This window comes from Dendroctonus ponderosae, unplaced genomic scaffold (assembly GCF_020466585.1).
Source record: "Dendroctonus ponderosae isolate FM_Combo_2020 unplaced genomic scaffold, Dpon_F_20191213v2 Dpon_F_20191213_1, whole genome shotgun sequence".
NCBI lineage: Eukaryota > Metazoa > Arthropoda > Insecta > Coleoptera > Curculionidae > Dendroctonus > Dendroctonus ponderosae.
Genome location: NW_026017110.1, coordinates 33,299,343 through 33,312,598, shown reverse-complemented (window position 1 = coordinate 33,312,598; position 13,256 = coordinate 33,299,343). Strand labels below are relative to the sequence as shown.

General features: G+C 38.1%; 1 long non-coding RNA gene across 1 annotated transcript; it reads left to right on the top strand.

Annotated features, from left to right (window-relative positions):
• Positions 1 to 8,657: 8,657 nt before the first annotated feature.
• On the top strand, positions 8,658 to 10,595 carry LOC125505755. The gene is made up of 3 exons (XR_007282376.1): positions 8,658 to 8,888; positions 8,942 to 10,006; positions 10,070 to 10,595. It is a non-coding gene; the product is annotated as an uncharacterized LOC125505755 (long non-coding RNA).
• Positions 10,596 to 13,256: the final 2,661 nt, after the last annotated feature.

Below are 13,256 nucleotides of genomic sequence, written 5' to 3'. Positions count from 1 at the left end.
TTGTAAAGTTCATATTTACTGAGATATCGCACTTTGACGCACTAATGAGCAACCCTGTATATAAATAATCTTTATTTCCTACAGAAAAAGGCTATTGACCCAATCGGTCTTTCTGCCCTTGTTTAGTATGATTGAAGTTCATTTAGGCCGGATTCTACAATTGCGGTATATAGCAGGAACCAGCTGTTCTAAGTATATCTTTGTAAAATTGGGTTCCACAATAGGCGAATAACGCTCTAGTCGGTATAAATGGCGGTATACCTTATACCAGTGATATGAGCCAGATATAATGCAGTTAAAGTTGTTCCTTCATTCCATTGGCCAATGAGAGTCCTATTTCATAACCTACATTTTTTTCACATATAAACAACTTTGTCACGCAATTTTACGAAATTTTGTTTCTCTACGATGGTCGGAATGTATATGGCTTTATTTGAGTCGGATGAAGACGATATATTTGTTAACATAGTGGCAGTACTACCGCGGAAACCTAAAGTTTTAAAAAATCGGTAACTGCTAAACTATATTTTTAGTGAATAATATTGGTAACATTATTTTGGTTTAGGACGAATTACTTTGCAGAATATGCAAACTTGCAGTTTTTTACTCGTTTTCGTATGCAAAAAAAACGTGTGAAATGCTGCTCAATTTGATTTTTTCTCCTCAGTTTTACAAAACATTTGCATTGGCCAAAATGATGGAAACCCACCAATTGAATTGGATTTGGAAAATGTTGTAGCAGATGTATTACCGCCATGAAATGATACATCTATTTATGCAAATAATAGAATGAGGTGAAATATTATAAACAATAATTTTGCACATTTACTAGGTAACTAGGAAAACAAACGTGATCTATCATATTGTTTTATTTTGAATCTGCGATTCTAAAACTCTCATTGAAGGTTCTTCTGTCATGAGCTTCATTTTCAGTTCATGCATTTATGTCTGTTTCTCTCTCGTGCTTATGTAGTGTTTCTTGTTCCAGCATTTTTTTATCGAAATCTATAAACCCAATTTTTTTTGCTAGATTTTCATAAATTAAGCCTCCCTGTTTCGCGGTTGTTCCCTCTTCCTTGTGTGTGTCCGTTTTTTAACATTCTAAAAATCGCACGGGTTGGAATATAATCTCAAAATTACATTGAATTTAAATTAATACGTACAATAATATGTTAATGTGTTTCAACTAGCCCCTGATTCATTTTTGAAAATTCTGAATATACACCGCATGCAAATAACCCAAATTATATTAATTAATAAATAATATTAATACGTCTAACTGTCCGTTAATTATCAATACGTCCGACTGTCAATAATGTAGACGCGGCCAAACGAACTGTTTACGCTCCTTTGAACTAATTCCGGGTATAGTTATACCCAGGCGGACAAGAGATTGTAGAACTCACTCAGAGATATACTGCAGATATTTGCGGGTATAAGTTATACTACGAATTATTATACCGTTCTTTTTACTTGCATTGTAGAATCCGGCCTTAGTGTTGTGGCGTACATCATAGCCTTGAAAAGTTTATAGCAGTTTTGAACATCGTTTCGGAAAACGCTATTTTTACTCGTGAGTATCCAACGCCATATCGCCTTAAGAACATGAAATGTACACAATGATAATGTATCACGAGGCCAGTTCTTCTGTAAAACATTACGTACGCCAAGATTATTATCTCTTAAAATTACTCTCGGCTGGACCTTTCTGGGCATAATTTCTATTAAATCTGCCACTGCTACATCGTTGCATCAATGCTTCCACAAACATCCGTTCGGGGATTATGAGAATCTTCAAACTTTATCCTACAGGGCCATTCTCCCGCAAAATATGCGGTTTTTTTGACTTGGACTCCTCAAATATTTTTCTTATAACTATGGTTATTTGTGGTTCACAATCTTTATTCTTTAATTTTTTTTAGGTTTCTTGCTTTTAGTTTCATGTTATGAGTTTACTGTTTCTTTATTTTTGATTGATGTATTGATGATTCTTTGATGATTCTTATGAATTAATTTATAGGAGCATTAGTAGGCAGTTTAAAAGTTTTCACAATAGTCGATGTTTCTTTTGTCAAAGTTTGAAGGTCAACTATCCATTTCTGTAACAAAGAAGGACCACATTACAAAGTTAGTAAACAATGCCGTTTCAGATACTTTCCCGAAATTGTCAGATTGTCTATCTTGTTAAACATAGAATTTATAAGACAATAAGCACACATCTTGACATTGACAGCTGACAACTAAATATTTCTAAAGCATAAAAATAATTTAATTTTTAACATTCCCGTTGACAAATATGTTTAAAAATTCCTTCCTAGTATTCTGTTTCTGTGCTTGCTTCAACATCTTCTTTTGACTTAAATTTTGTCATTTTACATTGGACATCATTTTCTCTCATAGCTCTGTATTCACAGTTTTCTGGTAGGTTATTTAAATTACGCATATTTTATTCTATTCTCTCCCTTTCGAATGAAACCATGCGCATGACCGTTGAACTTCAAAGCCTCAATAATTAGGAATTAACGAGGCATTTAATTTAAAGACAGTAAATAACAGACGTATCATCCGGATACGTCAGATATTAACCAAGCGATCGAGCGCTGCCGAAAAATTCCGAACGCATGACGCGTAGGGTATTTAAAAATATGCGCCCCAGCCTCAAGGCGACCCTCCAATCGTCTATTTATTAATGTGCTCAGGATCTTTCCAGCGACCGGCATCAAGCCTATGGGGCGAACCCCACAAGAGCCCTTCGGTAGCCAAACAATCTTGGCGCACTTCCACACTAGTGAAAAGTACGCCATTCTCAGACCTCCCCAAACATGTTCTTTACATCTTCTCCCTAACCCGATACAGAAACTTCCGAAACCTCACCCACATACCATCCGTCCCTGCTGCCCTGTTATTCATCATCCCCACCGCTTAACTAAACTCCTCGTCTCCCTATTTCTTACACCCATCCGTCCTCCGCTCCCAATATTCATCCATGCCCTCCAGCACATTCTTCTCACTCACACTCAGCTCCGGATGACACTTTCTCACCAAGACAGCATCTCTCTCCTGAACATCCAGCAGCTGTCCATCATTATCGACGATAGGAGTTTTGCAACTCCCTTTATTTTTGACATTACATGACCCTCCACACCTTGTCATACGAGTTCACCTCGCACACACTATCAACCACTCTTTCAACCCACTCCTTCTTTTTCTCCTTGATCAGTTGCTTCAAGCTGCTCTTTCCGTCCTGTACGCAGTAAGTTGATAGTGCTCGATGTCCTCCGAAAAGAACTCCTTGCTGTCTGCCATCCCTCCCAAGCTCCTCTGATCCTCCTTCTTCGCAACTACAACTCTGTCTCACTATTCATTTGTGAAATCCCAAAGTACTCTCACCCTCCTGATACATCACCCTCAAAAACCTTTCAATCTCAGCATCGAGCATGGCGGTGCTGCCTAACCCGGTTCCAAAGGACGGCACAGCCAGTAACGGCCGCTCAAGACTGATCCGTCCTCTGAAAGTCTTCCACACGTCTCGGAACTTTTAGCCTTGCACTCACCACCATCACCGTAAATTTTATATAAAAGTGATCACTAAGCGTCTCCTCGTCCTCAACCCTCCAGCCAACGAACTCAACACCGAAGGTGATTGTCAGTGCAACCCAGCTGTGATCCCTAGTGGACCGAAGGGTTGGGGTCCCCTCTCGTTCTCGAGCTTGAATCCTTCCCTCACAACCCAGTCCAGCAGGTTCGTCCCCCTGACATCACACTCCCGACCACGCTAAGCCTTATACCTGGCGTTAAATTTCGGCACACTGCCCAATTTTCAAATTTTTCCTAATTACAGTTTGCCAGATACCGATTGCGTTCCAGGTATCTCTTTCTCCATGCCATCCCTAAAGAAAACTGGCTTCCACACATAATTCTAATAAGAAAAAGGAAGTCACATCTCACCTGCCACTAGACGGTGTGAAATCGAGCGCCTTATATTTTAAAAATTCGATTTACTGTTGTTTTATCAAGTTACTTTAATTAATTCCTTCGAAAAATGTATTTTTTAGATTTTGATTCTATAACAATGATTCTATGCTTTAAACGTGCAAGAAAGCACTTAAATTGGATACTTTAATTTCCTGCATTAAAATTAATGGGAAACTTTTGAGAACATTGTGAATTAAGATGCATATTGTACATACTTAGACAAGTTTCTTTGGTATTTTTTACATTGTTCTGATAATGTAGAAGCGTTCAATCAATCCACCTGTGAGAATGCAAGCCACTCGTGCGTGCGAAACCTCAGGAAAAAAATGCCTTTTTATGACGGCCTAAAAGCTCGAAAAACCCACTAGTTTCAAGGAATGGCCTCGAAAGTTTATATCTTTTGATTTTCTATATTGATAGGATATGAACCAATTTACTAACCAAGGTCACATACAAATTACTGAGAAAATAAGTAAAAGAGCGGCAATAATTGATAAGTACATTGGAGAATGTAACTGGTGTATGGTCAATAAATTTAATTTGAGTGAATGATGCAAAATAATGAAGAAAGCTTTCTTGTAACATGCATTTACAGACGGCGGGATGGCCGACCTGACTTTCTTGATCCAAAATCACCATGAAACCAAACACATAACAATCGCTCACAGAATTATGAAAGTCTGTACTATTACAACTGAAGTATTTTTTTAAGTTTTAAACAAATTTCCGATCAGATTACGTTACCACAAATAATTACAGAAGCTATGAGTCGATCATCGTATAGAAAAAATTGTGGAAAACATCAATTTGAGTTCACGGGTGACCATTGTAACCATAAGCTCTTTCTAATTCAATAAGGTTGTGTCCTTTTTTCAAAAATATTACTTTTGTTTTGTTATGTAGAGCTCGTGTGTTTATTTGGATGCTACGTTTTTTGCATTTTCCGTTTTCGTGTTAAAGTTTAAAAAATAATTTGCAAACGTCCTTTTCACTCGGTAACTGAAAATATAAAATTTTACATAATAAAATTATCGCAAGCTAAAATTAATTTTAAGCTTCGGAAAATACTAACTCGAGTAAAATTACTAACCTTACGGTTTCTTCCAAACAAAAAAGGTTTCCATGATTATGGCTTGAAATATTAGCCACGTACAAAAATGTTTTGCAATTTGCTGGAAAATTTTTATCTAAATTCACTGCAGGATATGAAACTCGGGTCACGAACACGAAATCACGTTAGGTCAGGAAACCCCAAAAGCAATGCCATATCCATGTCAAGTAAGCCAGCGCCGTGAATTTCGGGATCTAATTTGCTTCTAATGTATACAACATAGTCAGGAATTAAATTAGGTTTTTGCTTGCTTGTTTTATACGATTACATAAGCTTTTGTTAGTCTACGAATTAACTGCCACAAGCTGCAAGTTGCAAGACCAAGCCAAATAATAAGAAATCAATGTATACTTTATAAGTGCCTACAGTTTCGCTGCGCTTAACATCCCTCTTCACCAAACATGCTTCGGGAATGAGCCATATTATCATTTTTAGAAAACAAATTATCGGAAAAATTCAGGATGTTTTAATTTAATAATTCTTCTGGTGCCGTACGCTATCTAGCGCGTTGGCTTACACGTGTTCACTGAACATGAAGTGTGCCTTCTTCGGCTCTTCCAAATATCGTTGCGGTATTTGTGATGTTACATCAAACCCAAATGTTGCGAAAACAACGTATATAACATACGTTGTTTTCGGTCCAGTCTCCTTTTCCGATTTTACCCAAAAGTATAGTTTTTAGTAAGCTATACCTAGAACCTCGCAGAACGTGTCCTAGGTAAGATGTTTTCCTTTGCTTGACACTACAATATCCGATAGTTGTCGGGGCGTGTTTGCTCTAAAACTCCCGCATGTGAATGTGGTTCATCCCGGAAATTATAAGGAGTCGTCTCAGGATCCACATTTCCAAAACCTCAATTCTGTTCAAGGATTTAACCTTAAGTGACCTAGTTTCTGCTCCGTAAAGCAACATTGACCATATATAACGGTTAACCACTCGCAGACGGTACTTCCTGTCGTAGTAGCTAGGTGTTGAATTTAGCAAAAGTGCTTGACGCAGCAAACGTGAGCAAAACTCTGACGACATCGACCAATAGTGGCGAGATGAACACCTAACGTTCGGGCGACCTCACGTTGGAAGCACCCTTCTTCCAAGAAGGTAACAATTTTGGCCGCATCAAACTCACTTAAATTTCTTCGTGGGGACATTTCAATGCGAATATAGTTTAGTTACACACAAGATAGGAAAAGCGCAAGAAAATGTAATCAAAAACAGTACCACACTGGCTGAAAACAATGATGAGATGTTGTGCAAATGACACAAAACAAGTAGAAACTTGCTTTGGAATGAGTAGAAAGGAACCAAAAACAATTAGTACTGTACAATGGTTACGTTATTAACCAGCCTACTTGAGGAGAAAACAATTTATTCGAAAATATATAAGTCGTGCGCTAATTTTTTCCATGAATGTATAAACACAACATTTCTCTGGCCATAGCATTCCTGTACTGGCAGCTGCATGCAATGTAGGGCTTTTCGCATACCCAAGCCGTTTCTAAAGCCAAACTGAGTCTCTCCTGACTTTTCTTCACACCCCTTATAGACTATTTTGTGAATTATTTTCAGAAATGCTTTTAGCTCATGGCTCATGAGACTGCTGAGGCGGTGTTTTTCGCATGTTTTGGCGTTTAGCTTTTTAGGGCTGGCGGCAAAGGTAAAGGTTAGCCAATCATTTGGGACTTCGCCACCGTCATATGTGTAATTAAAAAGCTTACACAACCTTTTCGGATCTTTTTTCGTTTTTAGTTTTGAGTGCCTCTATAACTACTGAATCTAATATGGGTGGTCTAGAAGCTTTGTTTGTGTCATTGCTCGAGAGCAATGACACAAACGTAGCTGAGCTACAGTAGGGACGTTTTCAAACAAGTTTTTTATGTTTGCTTCCCATGTTTTGCAGATGTCTTTGTGAATCTGGTTGTTTTTAGTAATTCATGAAGCATTTGTCTTCCGGAAAGTGTTGGTTATCGCCTTTAACTTTTTTTTTGTAAAAGTGAAAGTTGTCGTGTTTTGCATGCATTTCTTCAGCTTCTGAGCCTTCTTCTGATTGCCACCTGTTTTTCGTCTCCCTAATCCTGTGGCGAATGCAACGGTGAATCATATTATATTTCTCTATATTTCCTTTTGCCAATATTCCACCCTCCATCATATCGAAGGTCTCATTGGTCATCCATTCCTTTTTGGTCTGTATCCTTTCATATCCCAGCACTCTCTCCGAATCTTTTTGTATGTTTTCTTTAAGTCTGTTCCATTGTTGTTTTATGGTCTCATCCACCATCGCATTGTTTGCGGTGGTCTTTTCCAGGTCATCCCTTAGCTCGTCCCGTACTTAGTCCCGTAGTATTGCTGAGTACATCTATATCGTATTTGTTCGTCTAGGATAGGCATGTCACCAATTTTCCCTTAAACTTGAAATCGCCTATTATCGGTGGTTATGGTCCGACCCAATGTTAGCTTCGGGGTTGGCTGCCACTCTTTTGATACTATTTATATATATACTATTTATATACGCACCATCCTGGGGCGATTTCTACGTGAATAATCTCCTTGGTGGTAGGTCATAGAATGTGTTTTTTATGGCAAGCTCTTTTGCTGCGCAAAATTCTATAATAATTTCTTCCCTCTCAATCCTATCTCCAAGGACGTATTTCCCCATCACTCCGACAACCGATCCACGTCCAACCAAATGTGTCCCTTGCTAAGATTCCCACTCCACCTCTGTGATTAACATCCGTCTCATCAGCTCCTGAATAGTCAAATGTGGCCCATTTTGTTGGCATGATCCGCTACGTTCCGATCGTGTTATTCGTCGCACCTCCTGGTAGTTTGCGAACACCTGATTGTCCTGGGGATATCCATTGTGATCTTTAATATAGTGGTTTCCTGTTACCTTCGACATCTACTTGCCGTTGACCCGTCAGTGACTCATCCTCTGTTAGGTACGATTTCTCATTCCTTGGGCAAGAAGTTGCCCTTACCCTAGCTCCTCCACCCATGGCTGCTTGAGAAGGATGGATTGCTTATTCCGGCAATTATTCGATTGCTACCCAGCAACAGTATTTTATACCATATCTGGCTATCCTCACTTAGTTTAGCCTGCAGGTCGATGCAGTTGACCGTCGTGAGGACAAGGAGCCATAAGTGAGCTGAACCTGCTATGCTGTAGAGCGCGACCGTCCTTGATGAAAGGTGCTACATCTACAACTCAACCTCACACCCTATTTAATAATTAATAACATTACTTTTGTTGTAATTTGAATTAATGATGTCATTTGCTTTAATGAAAATATTTGTAATACAGTAATGTTTGGATGATCTGAATACAAAGTTTGCAGAGCCAGTTCGGTTTATCAAAACTTCTGGATTACAGTATTCATAATAAATAAAATCTATATTTCGAACACGTTCGGGTTAGAGTTTGGCCACCGGATTTTCACATCTAATTTGCCATTTAAGAAAACATATTACATACGAGAGTTGCAGATATTTAAGTCTGGTGTATTTTAAAATAATATAAATTAATATAGGATGTGTGAAATCCAGTGCCAAACCAAAGTTATATTTTTTAACCCTGGAGTAGTCGCGGTAGGTCTAACAGACTCCGCGTACCGAACTTTCTCGGTTCTTCTCACATTTGATCCCCCACCGCTTAGCGCATCTATATGTATCTTACCGATTTGTTAGGTAGTTCGATGTTCCAAGTGTTGGTGAATGGTCGTGCAACTCGTTACCTGTCAAATGTCATCTCGAGTCTCCTAGGGTTCACGCGACTACTTGTGTTTTACTTTTTTCAAGTGATTACTGGTAAGTAAGCGTATTTTCTGCTGTGACACATCATTATAATTATTAATTTCTAGTTGAAAGTGGACTACGAAAAGGAGCAGCAAAGATTGATGCGTCCCTGGGAAGAAGTTGACCCTGATGAGACGCTAATTAATTCAGATCAAGATGAGGATGTTGTGGAATATAGATCTGAAGGAAGTGATACCGTTCAAGAAGATGACTCCTCTGACGATGACAGAAGTCCCGTTAGAACAACAGCTAAAATTTCAAGAGCTGGATTTTAATTGGGCAAAAACAATGCCACAAAATGGAACAAGCATGCTCTAAACCACGCAGTGATAACTCGATCCTGAAATATAATAAGTCAACTTCCTGGTACAAAAGGTATCGCTAAACAGGCAAAAAGTCCTTTGGGGTGCTGGAATCTCTTCATCAACGATGAAATACTCGATATCAATGTAGAGCTTACAAATTTCTACATAGCAACAAAAACTCCTCAGAATTACAAAAGGGATAGGGACTGCATTTTATCGGCAACAGATGAAATTGAAATAAAAGCCCTTATTGGTTTACTATACTTGTCAGGTTTACTGAAAATCTCCGAGTTGAGCATTGACGAGATATGAGACAGAAAAAGAACCGGAGTAGAAATGTTCTGGCTCACAATGAGTAAGCAGCGATTTCTATTTCTCTTGAAGCATTTAGGTGTTGACGATCGTACTACCAGAGAAGAGAGAAAGAAAACAGATAAACTAGCGCCGATTTGAGAAGTCTTTGACTTCTTTACATCTAATTTTCGAAACGAATGCGGATTTAGACAATATATACCTTCTAAGCCAAACAAGTATGGGGTAAACGTTTTCTCATTGGTCGATTCAAAAATGTTTTATACTTTGAGTCTTGAATTATATGTTGGACAACAACCTAGCGGTCCTTTCCAAACAAGCAATGACGCATTTCCGGAACATCAAGAAACCTCACCACTGATAATTGGTTTACCTCTGTGCCATTCGTCGAGCATTTGCTGAGAGACCATAAGCTGACTCTTGTCGGAACGATTTGGAAAAATAAAAGGGAAATACCTAAGGAGTTTGTAGAGGTCAAACATCGTCCAATAACATCAAGCCGGCTTGGATTTGGTGAACGCATCACGATAATTTCCTATGTTCCAAAAAAGGAAAGAACGTTCTCATTATTTCCAGTTTGCACAATGGCGACTCTATTGACCCCGTTTCTGGTGATAAAAACAAACCTGAGATTATAACTTCCTATAATGGAACGAAAGGAGACGGCGACCAGCTTTGTTCACTGTATGATGTTGCACGAATTACCAGACGCTGGCCCATGGTTATTTTTTTTTCATGCTGTTCAAAAGAGCATTGCAGAGAGAAACAGTCAGGTTGTCCATGTTTCTATTCACCCTGATCCGAAATCCGACTAGAAACGGAGAATATTTCTAAAGCAAATAGCACTGACGTTGATTGATAAACCTCTGCAAAGACGCTCTTATCAGAAAAATGAACCGGAAACCGTCCGTCAAACGCGACAAGATCTAGCAGGAACCTCTGAGGCTATATCCGACGTAAAAGAGATACCAGAAGGCACTCGAAAATATTGTTGGAGGTGTAAAAATAAAAATAAGCCTAGGTTCTATTGTCAGAAATGTAAATCTTTTGTTTGTTTGAAGCACGCGAAAATGTTGTTCTTTCCGTGCACAAATGCCATCATGGAAACAAATTTTCATGTTGAAGAGGTTTGATTTAATTTTCTGTTTCTTTGGGCTGTCGACAGCTCCACTTTCTTATTTTATAAATTTTAGATAGGTACAAATAAGACATTTTTATTTTATTTAGAGTATTTTGACCGAATAAAGTTTTGTTTGCTTATAACTGTGGTTTTCTTGACTATTTACTATGAAAACAAAAATAACAAACTAAAGAAAGAAATATTATGCATACGGCGTCTAACAGCCTCTGCGCGACCAGTGCTGTCAGAGCATCAGGCGCGACTACCGCAAGGTTAAAATAGAATGCCGTACTATTTATTGCATACTTAAACTATACGCAAAACAGTGTTTTCTTTCTATTCAATATAAATCTGAACCGTTTTTGTTTTATTTTCTCTATGGTTCGGATATCAAAATTCAGGCATCAGATTATGAACATAATTTCACACAAATCGGGTGTTCCGATTATAGGGGATTCGGACGATTCAAATTCACTACAGTACTAAAAGAAGCTTAACTTTAAACGGAAAATTGGCATTTTATAATAGTTCCAATTTGCAACGTTACTATACCCACTAAGCCTGATTATGTTTCGAATTTGGAAAGTTTAAAACAGTCAATATAGGAACAAAATTATAGTACATTATAGTACTTGATAGATACAAACAGAGAGATACTTGATAGGAACACTTTGAAAATAATGCTTAAAAACAAAGTTGAAACTCTATTTTCAACTGTTAATATCTTCTTGCAATTATTGATATTTTTCTCGTACTCCGCAAGTGATCCTCTATTGACCCTTAAAAGGAATGACGCCAATTTTGAATCACCCTGTATACCTTCTGAGCCAAACAAGTATGGGCTGAAAGTTTTCTAGTTGGTCGATTCAAAAATGTTTTATACTTTGAATCTTGAATTATATGTTGGGCAACAACCTGCCGGTCCTTTCCAAACAAGCAATGAGGCTATGAGTGTTGTGCGTTTGGTAGTCCCCATTTTCGGAACATCAAGAAACCTCCCCACTGATAATTGGTTTACTTCTGTGCCATTAGTCGAGCATTTGCTGAGAGACCATAAGCTGACTCTTGTCGGAACGATTCGGAAAAATAAAAGAGAAATACCTAAAGAGTTTGTAGAGGTCAAACATTGTTCAATAACATTAAACATTCGCTTGATTTTAACATTTCTGTTCATTCTTTGGCTAGCACAACTCCAGAGTTGGCTGCCATAAGTCCACACCGGCTTGTGGGCTTGTTGATAGAGCAAGAGCTTATTATACACTGACGGGCGGCAGGATTACGACCCAATAGTCAATACATTTTACGCTATTTTAAAATTAATTCTTCTTGTTTTTCTTGACGTGTGCCTTCCATCTAAGTTTAACATTCAGCGTCATGCCTAAATATTTAGCAGTATTTTTTTATGGAACAATTTGATTCTTCATATTAACTGGTTTGTATTAAACTTTCTAATTGGTAAATTCAATGTGTACAGATTTCGATTCATTCAATTTAATTCGCCTTTTTTTAGTCCAGCGCTGTATGTTATCAATGGTGGTTTGTAGTTCTTCTCTGAACTCGGTATTGTTGTCTCCAACTGCCATGATACCAGTATCATCTGCATATGTGGCAGCCATATTTTGTTCGGAAGTAGGAAGGTCACTGGTTTACAGGAGATAAAGCAAAGGTCCCAGTACACTACCTTGCGGCACACCTGCTTGTATTTTCTTTAATTCCGGGCATTCATCCTCTTGCTTTATCCGGAAATACCTTTCAGTTATGTATTACAGTAACCCCGTTGAATATTGGATAGGTAGGAACAGTTGAAGTTTGTGTCCCAACCTTCATGCCAGACCCTGTCGAAGGCTTGGGCAACGTCCAAGAATATTGTAGAACCCACTTTTTCTCTTCTAGTGTTTTCTGGATAACACTCGTTATTCGACGAACCTGGTCAATTGTGAAGTGCTGACTCCGGAACCCAAATTGATGTGGCGGGATTAGGTTTTTTCTTTCTATAATTGGTGTTTTTCTCTTTAAAAGGTGGCCTATACGATGATGCTCCGTGGGGTGGCTTGCTACACTTAGGTACCATGATAACTTCAGCATCCTTCCACAATTGGCGAACATTTTTTAGTCAAAGTGATGCGTTGGTCAGGTTAGTAAGTTTCGCTGGATCTTTCCTCGGTAGTTCCTTGAGGATCTGACTAGGGATGATTCGATACAAGTAAATACAAGTAGGTAAGTCTATTGAAGAACTCGAGTTGGATATGTCACAGCTAAAGCTCGGATTTAAAGGCAAGACAATTTGAAGAAAAAGGCGCCTATATAGGCAAGGATTAAAAAAAAAAGGCAGGCATATTGTGATATAGACAGCCTGCCTACACATAAATGTAAATTAAAGAAATATATTTACTGCGTATAATAAACAATTTTTATTAGCGCATTCTATTATATAACACATAAAATTCTACAATGAAATACTAGTAATAATTATTTAAAAAAATAGTAATAACAGTTAACTTAAGCATTGTTACTATGTAATATTTTCTCATTTATAGCTACAACTAAGTGCTTTTCTATGTTATCGGTCTTAAAGCACAACCTTCTGTCACTTAAAATAAGTTTATACATCGAAAAAGATCGTTCGACGTCAACAGATGTAAT